At 47.0% G+C, this 14,180-nt stretch overlaps 1 protein-coding gene across 1 annotated transcript in view; it reads right to left on the reverse strand.

Moving 5' to 3' along the window:
* The window catches only part of RBM33 (RNA binding motif protein 33), a 130,689-nt gene that overhangs the window by 21,060 nt on the left and 95,449 nt on the right, over positions 1 to 14,180 (reverse strand). The gene's annotated exons all lie outside the window — the stretch shown is intronic.

Genomic DNA, 14,180 nt, shown 5'->3' on the forward strand with positions numbered 1-14,180 from the left:
TCAGGTCTCTGGGAGTCAAAGAAAGTGAAATGAGTCACGGAGCAGCAACTACTCCTCAGACCTGGTGTGCAGGGCAGGCTCCCAGTAGACGGGGAAGGGGGTGGGGGCAGAGCCGGGGTGGGGGCAGAGCAGGTGTGGCCTATCAGCCTGGGAAGCCCCAGCAGCACTGTCAGTACCAGCAGCAAACTTGGGGGGAAGAGAATGGGGAATGCCCACCGGGCTCTCAGCCCAGGACCTCTCTGAAACCATAGCAGACCAGCCAGTATCAGAGGCACAATGGGAAATTCTGGAAATGAGAGCTCCCGAAGGCCTAGGTAAGTGCTCTCCACGAGGGTGCCAGGGAAGCTCACACGGGTAGGGGGCGGGTAGGAAGGGCTAGCTGAGGTGGGCTCTGAGAGCTGGTGCCCCCCACTCACAGACCACCCGCCAATCTCTTCCCTAATGACTGACTGGCCGACCAACAAGCTATGTAGCAACAGGGTTGACCCCTAGGAAGCCAGGCTAAGAAATGAGGTAAGAATAAAAAACTCATAAAAAAATATTCTGAACTGAATAAAAATGAAACGTATCAAAATGCAACATATCAAAAACTCTGCAACTGAAGAGTTATGTCAGAAAGGAAAGAAATCTGAAATCAATAACCTGAGCTTTTATCTCAAGACGCTAGGGAAAAAAGGAAATCAAACCTAAAATAAGAGGAAGGAAAAGATAAGATCACGGCAAAAAGCAATGACACGGGAAACAGAAAAACAACAGAGAAAAATCAAAGAAACCAAAAGTTGCATTTTTGAGATCAACAAAACTGATGACCTCTAACTAAACTGATCAAGAAAAAGGGAGAGAGGGTACCAATGACCAAAATCAGAAACAAGAGAGCAGGTCATCAAAACAGGTCCCACCAAAATGAAAAAGGACGTCACGAACAACTTATGCCAACAAGTCAGGCCACTGAGGTGAAATGGACAGACTGCATAAGAAATGCAAAACACCAAAACGGATTCAAGAATAAAGAGAAAATCTGAAAATCCGAGAAGACACTGAATTGGTAATGAAAAACGTCCCGCAAAGAAAAATCCAAACGGACTCACTGGTGAGTGGTGAGCCCTGTTTCAAAGGGAAGACGACCAATCTTACACAGGGCAGCCTCTCTCAGAGAAGAGGGGAGGAGAAAGAACCTTCCCACTCACCCTTTGAGGCCGGCATGACCCGGATAGAAATGCTAAAGACCTCACAGGAGAAGAAAGGCACCAAACCACACCCTAACAAACATAGGTGAAGAAAGGTCCCTACCAAAATAGCAACAACCGGACGCATCCACAGAGAAAAGGGACCGTGCCCCACGCCCGAGCAACACTGACCCCAGGAACGCAAGGCTGGCTGGACACCGCAAAACCAAGGAGTCTAGCTACACGGGTCTACTGACTGATTCTCCAACTTCCACCCTATTCACCCATGTGAATAAATGAACTGGCTAGGTACCGGATAGTTCTACGGGAAAGCCCTCCACTGTAGCGACGTCGGGGGTCTAAATAAACTCCCTGGGAGCCTACGGACAAGGGACAAGTTCGAGGATCCCTACAGCATACGCTATCCTGTGAGCATCCGCAGAAACCAGAGGTTTAAACCCTATCAGCCCGTTTTGTGCGCCAAGCTGGAATTTCCCGTATACATCAAAGGCACTGAGGTTATCTACTGAATGAGCTCATAGATAGCGCACCACACTTGAAAAACAGGAGTTCTCAACGTGCCAGAAAAAAGAGGATAGTATCAGGAACCTAGGTTACAGCCACTGCTGGGTAGCACACGGGTATTTACTCCACGTCACGACGATACTGACCAGGCCAGCTTTCAAGGCAGCAGCACTACCTTGTGTGTCAGGAATGATTATGCCACGCTGCAGAACAGATAATTAGCTGGTACGTACGGCCTAAAAGGATGATGGACAAAAAGAACGAATGTTGTCATCATTTTCTTTCTTTAGTAAGCCAAAGCTAAAATCATGACCTAGACAGTGAACTTTAACTTAAAAAGAACAACTTGCACCAAAAGTTAAGATATTGTAACTTGCCTCTTTTGAGGTAAACAATGTGTATACATATTTGGATGATAAATATAGAACACTGGTGATCAGATGATTTTTAAACTGCGAACTGAATCGAGAACATCAACATTTAGTCAAGAAACACTCCAAATAATAAAAATTCTCTTCATTGTTATTTTGGGTAAGAGACTGGTGGTAATTTACTATAAGAGGAGACGTTAATGTCAGATAAAAACCCTGAAAAACAAAGTTCCGAACTTTCATTTTCCTTTCACGAGAAGTTTACTTTTTCAAGTAGGCTTGATCCCCTCAAAGTTCAGGAAAAACAGGTACCACAAACAAAAGCCTCTCCTTTCCTCATCTGTGAGGAAAGCAACTCAGCTTTCCTTCTGCAGAGTATGAAAGCTCGTGAAACGAAGAAAGGGTCCCAGTCATGGTGTAAAGGCCTCTTTCAGGGTTTTCCAAGAGATCACCTGAAGAGATCACCTGAAAAGACACGGTGATGACACCATTTCTGCAGATCTGCACGCACCTCGTCTCCTGCGGCTCTGGCCCCAGGGCGCGCACTGCCGGCCAAGGGGTCCCTGTCCTCTTCCTCCCTGCCTGGCCTGCATCCTCGGAGGCCCCCACAGCACTCTCCGCCCCCAGGGCTCCCCGGCCAGTAAGTGCTTTGTGCTTCTTCATGCTGTGCTGTGCTGCGGGGGAGCCCCACGGGAGGCACCGGTCCCCACAACATCCACAGCATCCTCAGGAGACAGAACAGAGCAGGTGGATGGCAAACACTTGCTGAGTTAATGACGCACGCAGAAAGGGGGATGTTGCAGGCGGGGACTGGGAGGAGTGCCCAGCTTTGAGGAAAAACTGTTCCTATCAGTTGTTTATTGGAAAGTGGAGGAAGCCCTAGGTAAGCTCTGGAGTTGCTCATATTCGAACCAATTTGTATACCTTTACAGCTGTAAATGATGCCACAGACTCTGTAACAGAACTTCCAAGGCATTCCTAGGATCCCGATCACCAAGTTTTGGTATGATTAACACGTCCCACGGTCGGGAGGGTGGGAGGGGCTCGTGTTTCTGGAATGTCTACAATGTGACAAGAAGTGTACTGGGTTCTGGACAGACATCGTTTCCTTCAATCCTCCCTTCAGGGTAAATACTATTATCCTCATTTTGCAAATGAAAAACCTGGAGGCCCCTGGTCACCGGCACCGGGAGCCGGCACCCGCGGGGATTCCTGTCTGTGGTCAGACTCCACCTTCCTAGGGGAGGGCTCAACCTGAACACAACTGTTCTCAGCAAAAGTTGAAACAGAAAGGACTAGCCCTCCTGCAACTGCATGAAGGGTCACTGTGATGCTTAAATAGAAGTTATTCCATTTTGTAAGAAAAATGGAGAGGTTTCCTTTTTTCAACAGAGAGAACAATTATTCTCTTTCAAATCAGCACAGTGAAAAGCTAGTTCTTACATTCCAGTTAACACGTGGAAAATTGTCAAGGCATTCCTGACTCTGTTCTGGACAGGAGTGTACTGCTGACGCCTACACTCACACACAGACCCAGACAGAGGTCAAGGAGAAGCAAACTGAACGCGCCCGTGCATCTGGAATCTTCTGCAACTTATACCAACAGTTACAATGCACTGAGAGAGGTCCTAAAATCGTTAGTACTTCGGTGTTTACCTTTGAAAATACTGTTGAATTCAAATTAGGATTTTCAGAAACCTGCCAACACTAATGTAAGGAGACTGGTCATTTGTGGATGCAAATGATGGCCTCTTCAAAAAAAGTCAGTTCCCTTTCAAAGTGCATCTCTCTAGGTGGCCCAGCTCCCTCTCAAATTCCTTGTGTAGATGCGAGTTTAAGGATCTGCCACTTTCTCTAAACACAGATGAGGCGAAAAAAGTTTAGCCTATCTTAGACCAAACCATAACTATTTTGTTGGTTGTCTTCTCAAATGATTCTCTTTTAATGAATACTGTAAAATGTCTTCTCAGAGTAGTTTTTCTTTTTTTAATGTAAGAGGTACTATCTGAAATTAAGTAAGCCTAGGGAACACTCTGTATCAGCTTAATCATTACCAAACAATGAAGTCTGAGGCCAGCAACATTAGCAGGACAAATTTATTTATAACAAATGGTTTAAATGTATAGATAAAAATGCCCACTGATACTGTCAGGGTTTCCTGCAATTTGACAGATCAAATCTTATTTTCATTCTTAAACCCCGTGAAGAAGTGATATCACTGACTCGCATTCACTAGTGAGCAAACTGATTAATCCCTCTCTATAGAAATCTCAACTCTTGATTACACCTATCAGACGTTAAGCAGCATTATTCTAGAGTGACAACACTTGACAAATTCCCCAACCATTTTTCTCAGCTTTTGTGGCCCTGCTAGCTTGTATTAACCCTGATGAAAAATTAATTTCCCTTATCTTCTTCTAAACCCCAAAATCCAAATCCGCCAAACTGGCAACTCTTTCTGTAAAGGTATTATGAAAACCTCTAAAAGATTAATTGCATGTCTTCAGGTGACATTAAATTAATTTCTGTACTCATGACAGACATTTGATACTCCGTACTGAGAGGACAGATAACATTGTCAGGACACACACAAGGACAGTGGTTAGGGTCCCAGGGCAGCCTCTTATGAATTCTCCTTCCGATAAGGCCCACTTCACTGTCATGGCAATGCTGCTGATCTTACAGCCCACAGACCTCACGGAACAGGCTTCTATTAACTGCAACAATGCTGGGCCTAGCCCTGTAATCTTTAGAAAGCTCACTCAGGATCTGGACAATAAATGATATGCATGCTACGTGAAGTTTCTAAATATAAATCCATTTAAGGCTCTATTTTGTTTTTGAAGACTACTCTTTAAAGGAGAAAAGGTAAAAGAAAATAAACAGGCTAACATTTTTTTCCCCAGGTTCCCAGGTCAATTCCCTAATTGGACTGTTACAACAGAATAGGAGGTGAGAATATTTTACATTTGTTGATTCTCTGCAATCAATTATCCTTACCCGTAGCAAGCATGCAAAACACGTATGCAACTTCAGTCTACAATACTTCCCGTAAAATTTCAGTAACAGGCCCACATGAGTTGAGTGAAGCAAAATCCATAAGGTTAAAGAGACCAGGGCACACAGACCCCGTAAGTGCCTGGGCTTCCTGATAAAAGGACCTGACCGGCATGTACGCTGGACTTTACGGTACGGTGCTGACACGGCACAGTTCTCGAGGGCCCGCCCACTTTCTCTCACCGTTCTACCCTTCTGAGATGAGTCAGGTTTGGGGATATCTTTAAAAAACAAAATTAACTGGCCTCTGGGGGAAGAAAACAAAGCCCCAAGCCCCCCCGGGACTGCCCAGGACTCCCCAACCTCTCGCACGAATGGACGCCTCTCCAAAGGAAAAGGTGGCTGAGGGTAAGACAGTGGGGCCCTGCACACTCGGGCTCTCCAAGCAGCAGGGCTCCTGTAAACTTGGGCTCTTCCAGCGGAGCCCCCCACGTGGGTGGGGCTCCAGGCCAGGGAGAGAAGATTCCAGCTTGCACTCGACGAGCAGCTTGGAAGGAGCTACTTGGCGGTGTGAGGCCCAAGGCAACTTCCCTGCCGAGGCAGCATGGCTCTATCTTTGGCAGTTGCTGCTAGTCAGGAGAGGGAAGTTACCGAAGACACCAGAGAAAAATGTCCTCCTCTGCTGGGGAGAATGAGTTACTGCATCCCGATTCCTAGTTATACATGAAGTACTTCTGATTTAAGCACTTATCTTACTCCCCAACATCATACCCCTTAAAAACCCCCAAAATTAACGTAGAGAGACAGATTCATTACAACCGATTTTGGTCCTCTAACGAACAACTGCGGATTTTGCCCAAATTTAGAAGCCACGTGTTTAAGAATGCTTAAAAAGTCCTTTCTCTGTAAGTTATTACTTCTGCCCACTAAAGCATTTCAAAGCTTTATATACAATAGCTTCCGCTCCAAAAGGAAGTTTCTGGAATATGCATATCCTCAAACATGGGACTAATCAGGATTCATGCCCCAAGTCTCTTCCGCTAGTTGCCTTCAGGCCGTTTGATGGCTTATGAGCACCTGTCACAGGGAAAGGACCCCGCAACCAATGAGCCCACCTCCACCCCATCAGCCTCCCCCCTACGGGAGAGGGATGAAGCCTGCAAGGCAACAGCGTGGACTCACCCTCGCCCCCGGCCCTCCTGGCTCCCCCATCTGGGTTCAAGCAGCTTCTCTTACACTCAGTTTCCCTGACCGTCTGGTCTTCCCAGAACCCTTCTATTCCAAGTCCACAGCAGCTCTGTCCTTTCGTACCTCACTTCCAACTCACTTCCACCCAACTCACTTCTTCCCGATCCTCGAGCATGGTCTCAGCTCCCAGGGACTGCCTGACACCACGTTAGCTTCTGCCAGAAATCAAGTGAGTCAAGAGGGCCGTGCCCTCTGCGCTAGTGAGGCAGCTCAGCGCAGGTCACAGAGTGACCTCCACAGCGTGGGATGCGCTCTGCTTTGGCCCACATCTCCACACGAAAAGTCCTCCCACATACCCACCACTCAACACAACCCAAAAAGTGCCAACTGTACGCATGATATAATCCCACTTTGTACATCAAATAAAAAGGAGTTTGCGAGGGAACCATAAATGTTAGCGTGAAAAGACAACCAGAAGAATTAATAACAAGAATTAATGCTATTTTTCCCCCATTTTGCTAACTGGTGCCATCCCCATGTCTACAAGAAACAGCTATTACTTTTACAACCGGAAGTATTCATGGAAAAAACACTGTTCAAATTTCTTCTTCGGTATTTCATTAAAGAAACCATACACAATGTCCAGATTTTTAAAGGGTTAAGATACTTTCTCAATCTTTTCAACAAATGTTTTTTTAAATATTTATAACATTCCTGAAACTGTCTTCCACCCTGGACACAAAAAGTGAGCAGAAGCGCAAGCCCAGCCTCAGTAGGAGCAGTAACCAGGAGACAGCTCCGTGAACCCGTGGCTGTGCACGGCAGGTGGCGCGCAGGGCAGGTAGCCAGCAGGCTAGAGGCAGGAAACAGGCCACATCCGGAGAGCAGGAGGCAGCGAAGGTGACCAGTCCAATCCCACCCTCTACGCGTAGGAGCTGCAACTCCTCCTCAAAGCAGGAGTCCCCACACGAAGACAGACGGCTCCAGGATGAACACTCTGGCTCTAAATCCAACGCTCAGGAGTTGTGCCTATGACTTTCTGTGTATTAACATGAAGGTAGAGCCTCAGAAAAAAACCAGCAAGTAAGGACTAGTTTAGACATATACTTAAAAAAAAAAAAAAAAGGTTCAAAAACGAGGTCCATAATCCCTCTGCTGAAACTTCCCAAAGGCTCTCACTGCTCTAGTGATCAAGATCCGAGGCCTAGAACAGTCTGTAAAGCCCCCTCTCCACTTACTTGCTCTCCGCACTCTGGTCCAACCGGCCTTCCTATAGCTAGAAAACTGGCCATGACGTCCCTGCCACAGGACCTTCATCCAATCTCTCCCCCACCTGCCCAGAAGGCTCTTTCCTTTCCCCCTGCCCTCCTTGCTTCAGCCAGGTAGCTCCTCCTCTTCACTCAAAGTCACTTCATCAGGTCTCCCTATCTTGCTCCTCACAAGCCCCTCAACCCGCACAGCACCCAGGCTGTGGAGCAGCTCCTAGTCTCCTCATGCAGCGGCAGGAGCTGCCACCGCACGCAGGGCTCCTCAGCCCCCATCATGTTTGCCTGACACGCTCTATCCCAGCTGCCCTGCTCAGGAACGCCGGCACCAGGGGAGGACCCTTCTGAGATGGACCCCACCCCGAGAGGGACTGAGCTGTGTCCTAGCTACAGCTGCCAATAAGCCCTGCGCACATGCACAGCAAACAAAACAAAATGCAGAGCTACAACTTCGGACCCCTGCACCTCCCAAGACCACCAGGCCCCTGCCACGGAGACACGCTCCCTCTTAGTACTGTGCACCTCGGCCACTGCTAGCCTCCCTGTCCATCAAGACCCTCATGTTCATTCACACAGTATCTCTTTTTGATTCATTTTTCTGCCTCTGGAACTCACAGTGGAGGGCTGGGTGTGTGCAGACAGGGCCCAGAGCAATGGCGCTCGGAGAGCACACCCGGCGCCCCCCTCTCCACTACGCCAAGGCGGGACTGACCGCAGAGCTGAGCTTCCCCTTCTTGCACCAGATTTCAGGATGTGTTCAACGAACACAGAGCCACCCTGAAGGGGCTCTCACTGGCCCATCTGGGACAATTCGAACCTCAAAACCAACAATAGTAACAGTTCACTGGATAAAGTAAGAATCCATAAGCCCATACTGCTGTAAATAAATGAACCAATAAGTAAGTGAGAGAAAAGAGGAAGCTATCACAGTAAGCGCACAGAGTGTGCTGACATTATAAAAATGTCAAGGCTTGCTAAAAACAGTGAAAATCTGACTAGAAATGAGACATTTCCATAGTCCAGAAGTATCTTCTCATAAATTACTTATCAATTACAAAGAGTGGGACCGTAACCCTAGGGGGAGACTTGGCAAACACCACCTCGCTCAAGTGATCCGAGTTGCCAACGCTGGACAAGCCCACCAGGAGCCTCCCGACAGGACCCACCAAGGACACGATGTCCTTCTGTGGGGCTCCTGCCCAAAGCGCACAACCTGAAACAGCACGAGGAGAAGTAAGACAAATCCAAATTAAAGGACATTTGACAAGACCACCAGCCTCTCCTTTTTAAAAAAGTCAAGGGCAGAACACACAAAGGCCAGAGATGCTGTCCCAGAGTCGTGGGGACTATGAGGACCGCACGTGCCCCTGCGCCGGGCTGGGGGAGCCGCGCTGGGGTCACAGAGGAACGCTGTGCCGATGCTGCGTCTGAAGTTCTGATGCGTGTACCTGCGGGCTGCGCGAGGGGACAGCTCCCTGCTGAGGAGAGACGTGGCACGGCTCCAATGTCCTCCCCAACAGTGGCGGAGCATGTGAGTGCGAGGGGGGCAAAGAGAAACGGCAATGCAATGTGGCAGAACACCACCTGCTGAAGCCGATAAAGGGGGCGCAGGAGTTCCTTACGCTATTTTTGCAACTTCTCTTAAATTGTAATTACATCAAAATAAAATGTCCTCCACCAAACACAGAAAATTCAGGTATGTATGTGTTACCTCTTCTACCAGCTCCTAAAGAATATCTGAGAATAACTTCTGAGCAAGGGAGGGTGGGAAGGAACCTACGAATACAATCCAACCCCTGAAAGCAAGCTCAAACACACAAATAAACTGGGACCTTTTGCAAGCAGCATTTGACAGCCTTTTAAAAATAAAACACAAGAGTATCACAACTGGACAGCTGGCCTTCCTGCTGAGGCATTCTGAGCTTCTCCCATTTCTCTGTGTGGCCAGCAGGACAAAGGACTGTTTACTTAATTTGCTGCCAAATTCTTAAAATTTTTATTACCTCAATTAGAATAAAGCCACTGAATTCAGAGTTTGCTTTCATCTTCTTAAAGAGCATTAGGAAGTCCTGCTCTGAAGAAGCCACTGCTCCTCCCTCGGGCTTCAAGGAAAGGGTGGTCGGTCACCCTCCTGAGCGGCTCCTTGCACCCGCGACCACCTGGGAACCCCCCCTGCCCCCCCACCCCCCGCCCAGCCAGCCTGGGGGAGCATGCCGCATTTTCCCAAGGAGACCGGGGCCCACTGGGGCCACGAACCAAGGTTACCTGAAATCACGACCCAACGTGCCCTGACCTGGACACGGAGCTGCAGTCCTGATTAAAGTCCTTCCGAGGAAGTGCCTGTGGCACATGCCTGTTCTAATTCTATTTCTGGTGCATGATCACAAAGGATGGCTGCATGACTATAATAAGTTTACACTGAGTAAACACTACATTTTTGTATTTGCTCTGATATTACTTGAATAGTTTTCCTGGATTATGTATTGGTTATGAACAAAATCACCATTTAAAAAGATTGCTCTTTGGGTTTCTGAAAATTAAATACTTAAGTAGCTTTCCGAGAAATGAGCAAATGAATTTTTCCATATTTTAAGAGTAATAAAAAAGAACCATTCCATCAAATACAGCTCTTTAGGTAAATTACTTATATATAAGTAACCCTCAGGGAAGCATATGAAATTCTGGAACTACTCAAGAAAATTCAACACATTTCATAAACCACCACTCTACACACACTTACTCCTTTTGTAATCTCACCTAGCAAAGCCAGACCACAAAATAGGAGTGGGAAAACTAAAATCCACATATATATTGATGAGCCATACAACACAGGTCTCTTTAAATAGCAAATTCCCCTGATTTTCACCCCAGTGTTTTATATATAAAATGTGACCTAATTTGACTTATACAGAAATGTTCAAAGGTTCATTTGGAGCACACGGCAAGGTACAGCTGCACAGAGCCAGGATACCCTGCCCCTCACTGCACCAGATCAGGGGCCAGAGGCCCTGAGCTTACCTACACGCTACAGTTCCAGAACAGCAATGACGGAAACCCGGCCACTCTCCAGTCTTGTAACCACACAGCTGCGGCTCTGCACCCAACGTGACACTTCTCTCCTACTTTGAGAATCCTTCTCAACACTTTCCAGTCACTCACTACCACTTGGGGTTGGCAAAGAAAGTGAAACCTAATCATCGCCCTCATTCGAGAAGCCCAGCTACAACTTTTCTGAATCAATTCTGCTACGTACTCACTGGAAACAGTTGAATATTATCCCTGATCAAGAACTAAGGAACACTTTGGAACAATGCAGCAGCAAGAACAACCATTATGAATACTAAGAACCTCAGCTCTACCAACAAGTAGCCGGGTGGCCCCAGGCTACTCACGCAGTGTCTCTGAGACTGAATCTACTCCCCTGTGAGACGGGAATCCAAGTCTCCACCTCGTAAAGATGCTCGGAGTAGATGCTAAGCACTGCTTTATGGCCACCACTACGTTGTAAGAAATGAAATCACAGACTGCATTCCTGGAAGGGGCCTTAGGAGCACCCCAAAAAGAAAGCAGACGTTCATGGAGTGCCTTCCACGTGCCAGAAGGCTCATTTACTCTTTCCCACAACTACTTGATAGCCCTGTCCACAGCCTGGAGCCTGGGGTTCAGAGAAACGATGGATAACACACGCCCATCCAAAATGCGGGTCCTCCTCACACAGAGCCACAGTTTCCACCACATCGCGCCACCACGGACGGACGGACAGACAGAAGCGCTCGGTCCTGCCAAGGGACAGCTTCAACTGCTACCTTTCGTGAAAGGGAATTTCACAACAACCAATGACCAAGAAGACACTAACAGAGAGCCCCCTGTGAAGGTGAAGAACCACTCTTCGAGCTTTCCCACGCCGCTGCTCGCCATGACTGTGAGAACCAATGCCAACAAGGAATTTGTATTAAATTCTTTTTGAAAACACTTCCTACGCCCGTGATGCATTAGCCATAACAAAGAAAAACGATATAAAAGGACGAGAAATTCCCTTAGGATGATTAGGGTGAACTAAAATCACTTTAAAAATAATAAAAGAGAAGACTAAAAATACAACTACTGTCTTAAGACTCGGGCTCTTTCACATTTTAAAAAACCCAATTTAATAAAACCCAAAGATAAATTATTTGACTATAAATAATGAAATACAGAAAATAACAAAAGAGAGCTCTGTATTGATTCACAATCGCCTCACAGGTAAAAGTACACCTAGAGAATCCAAATTAAATTTTAAGGTATTTCCAGAATAAGAGTTCCAAGACTTTAACCATTCGACGGACACCTATCTGAGCTGTGATCTTCACCAGGCCACTTTCTAGCACTGCCATGGTCCTGTGCCCTCTCTGGAGACCAAACAGTAGAACTAGAGGAGGCGACTGAATGGAAAGAATAATCTAATTGCATATATTTGATGCCAGTTTAGATTAGAAAAAAGTAAAGGGAACAAAACTGACTCTCTCCAGAGGAAATCTCTCTAGGAAACCTCATAAATACAACATACTGTGTCTTTGTACTAATAGGATGTATAGAAGTCCAGGGCTCACAACAAAAGACAAGAACATGAACAGACAATGAGATGCTTTTATTCCATTAGTAATTATAAACCTGAAATGCATAAATAATATTCTGCATGGGTGTGACGTGCTAAGCCCGTCAAAGCCTTACAGGGGTGCTGGCTGAGCCCCAGGCCACGGCCCACAGAGGAAAGAGGGAGGGCCAGCAAGGGCAGAAACAAGAGTCAGGAGAAATGTGAGCTCACTTAGCACCTAACAAAAGAATTTCTTCTTTATATCACCTGCACAATTATGAATAAGCTCTCTTAAAAACAGTCCCTACCCACACAAAAAAATCCAAAGCCTCTAGGGAAATACTATTTTTTCCAGTTCAGAGACAGACACACAAGGGACATTTATCCTCTGGTAAGTGGAAAGCTGCCAAGATGCTACTGTAGGACTTGTTGGAATAAATCCTAAGATACAGAACATGCTGGTGCTATTTTCACGTAGCATTCCTCTGTTGTTTCTCTGTGTATTGTAAAATTACACAGCATAATTCTGGAATACAACCTTATAAAAAATACATCGCCCCCCCCCGACTGGAGAAAAAAAACAACAAAAATTTAAGTAGATAAATTCTTCTAAAGGAGAGGTGCTTATTAGTTTGAAAGCTGTGCCCTGCACCTCCTAGCCCACGAGAGGCTCTCACTTTACACCAGCCACACCACACACAGCACCAATCAGGAATGCCACGGGAGAAGGGCTACTCCCAATCATGGCCCCGTGGCCCCATGTCCCCTCCTCCTAAGTTTTTAACTCAAGTAAAAAAAATGAGACATTGACGAAGTCTCCCTAAAACAAGGTCAAAACAGAAGACCAGAGATACCATGAAACTGCTTAATGCCTGGGTTCTGGCCTGAAGAAAACAAACACGCACAATGATAAAACACACTGATGTGATAGAGGCCATCTGCTTATCCACACTCTGAATCACAACGAATGGAGGTGAGAAAAAACAGATTTGAAAAACCAGCACTGGGTTTATTAAAGATAGAATTTCCTACTCATATCATTCTATCAAAATTTTTCTTATCGCACGTGAGAAAGTCACACTTTTAGTCTACAGACCTAGAAATAAAAACAATAAAACTCAACTCGTGAAACCACCAGTGAGGAGCCGTTCCTAGGCCGGCACAGCCGCGCCCCTCTGCGCCCGTCTGCACCCGTCCCCAGAGGCGCGGCGAGCTCCGGCTGTAGGGCCACCCTGGTCTGGCGGGCCTGCTCTAACAGCCCGCGTCTGCAGTTCCTCCCGTCCTTCTGCAACATGCAGCACAGACGGCGCACGAGGGGCAGCACGGCCCGTCCCGACACAGAGCCAGACCGCGGGGCACCTGCGGCAGGACTCGCCGCCATCCGCACAGGAGAGGCAAGAGCACACGGCCGGGGAAGCAGGTACGGATGCTACAGAGCGCTCCCTGATGGAGAACCGTCTGCAGGGGGAGTCTCTGCGGCCACTGTGTTTACTCTGACCACAGGGTCAGCCAAACCGCAGTGACTGCGCCTCACTAAAACTCATCTACAAGGGGCACCGTCCAAAAGGAAAGAAAGGAGGCGCGCTCCACTTCTGAAAGCATATGGTCAGATCATACATGATTTCACTTTAGAATTCCGTTAATCCTTTTGTGTTTTCCACCAGGGGAGATTAGCCTGAAAAGAGAAGACAGGGAACAGCCTCCGAAACAATTCTGCTTGAAGGGAGCCACGCCACAGCCACGCTCGCCCCCACCCACAGGTGCTCCCTGAATCTAACGCTACACACAACATATTACTTGTTTTGTGGTAAAGGAAATTTTATTTTTAAAACAAACTTGATGGTTCTATCACAAATTATCTACAAAAATAAGCTAAAACTGAGAAACATCTAACTGGGGGACTGTCACACGGTCTTTCATGAAGACTCAAGACAGACAACTGAGACAACATGGGTCTCGGTCAAGAGAATCTAAATGACAACTCTCGTCACCGACTGCAAGCACGGAGAGGCTGGGCCCCAGGACGGTAACAGGCGATTCTGACCTCCCTTTCTTCGAAACCCTTCTCTGGGAATTAGGACATTCTGAGTGAAGC

Source organism: Ursus maritimus, unplaced genomic scaffold, assembly GCF_017311325.1.
Source record: "Ursus maritimus isolate PB19 unplaced genomic scaffold, ASM1731132v1 scaffold_3, whole genome shotgun sequence".
Lineage (NCBI taxonomy): Eukaryota > Metazoa > Chordata > Mammalia > Carnivora > Ursidae > Ursus > Ursus maritimus.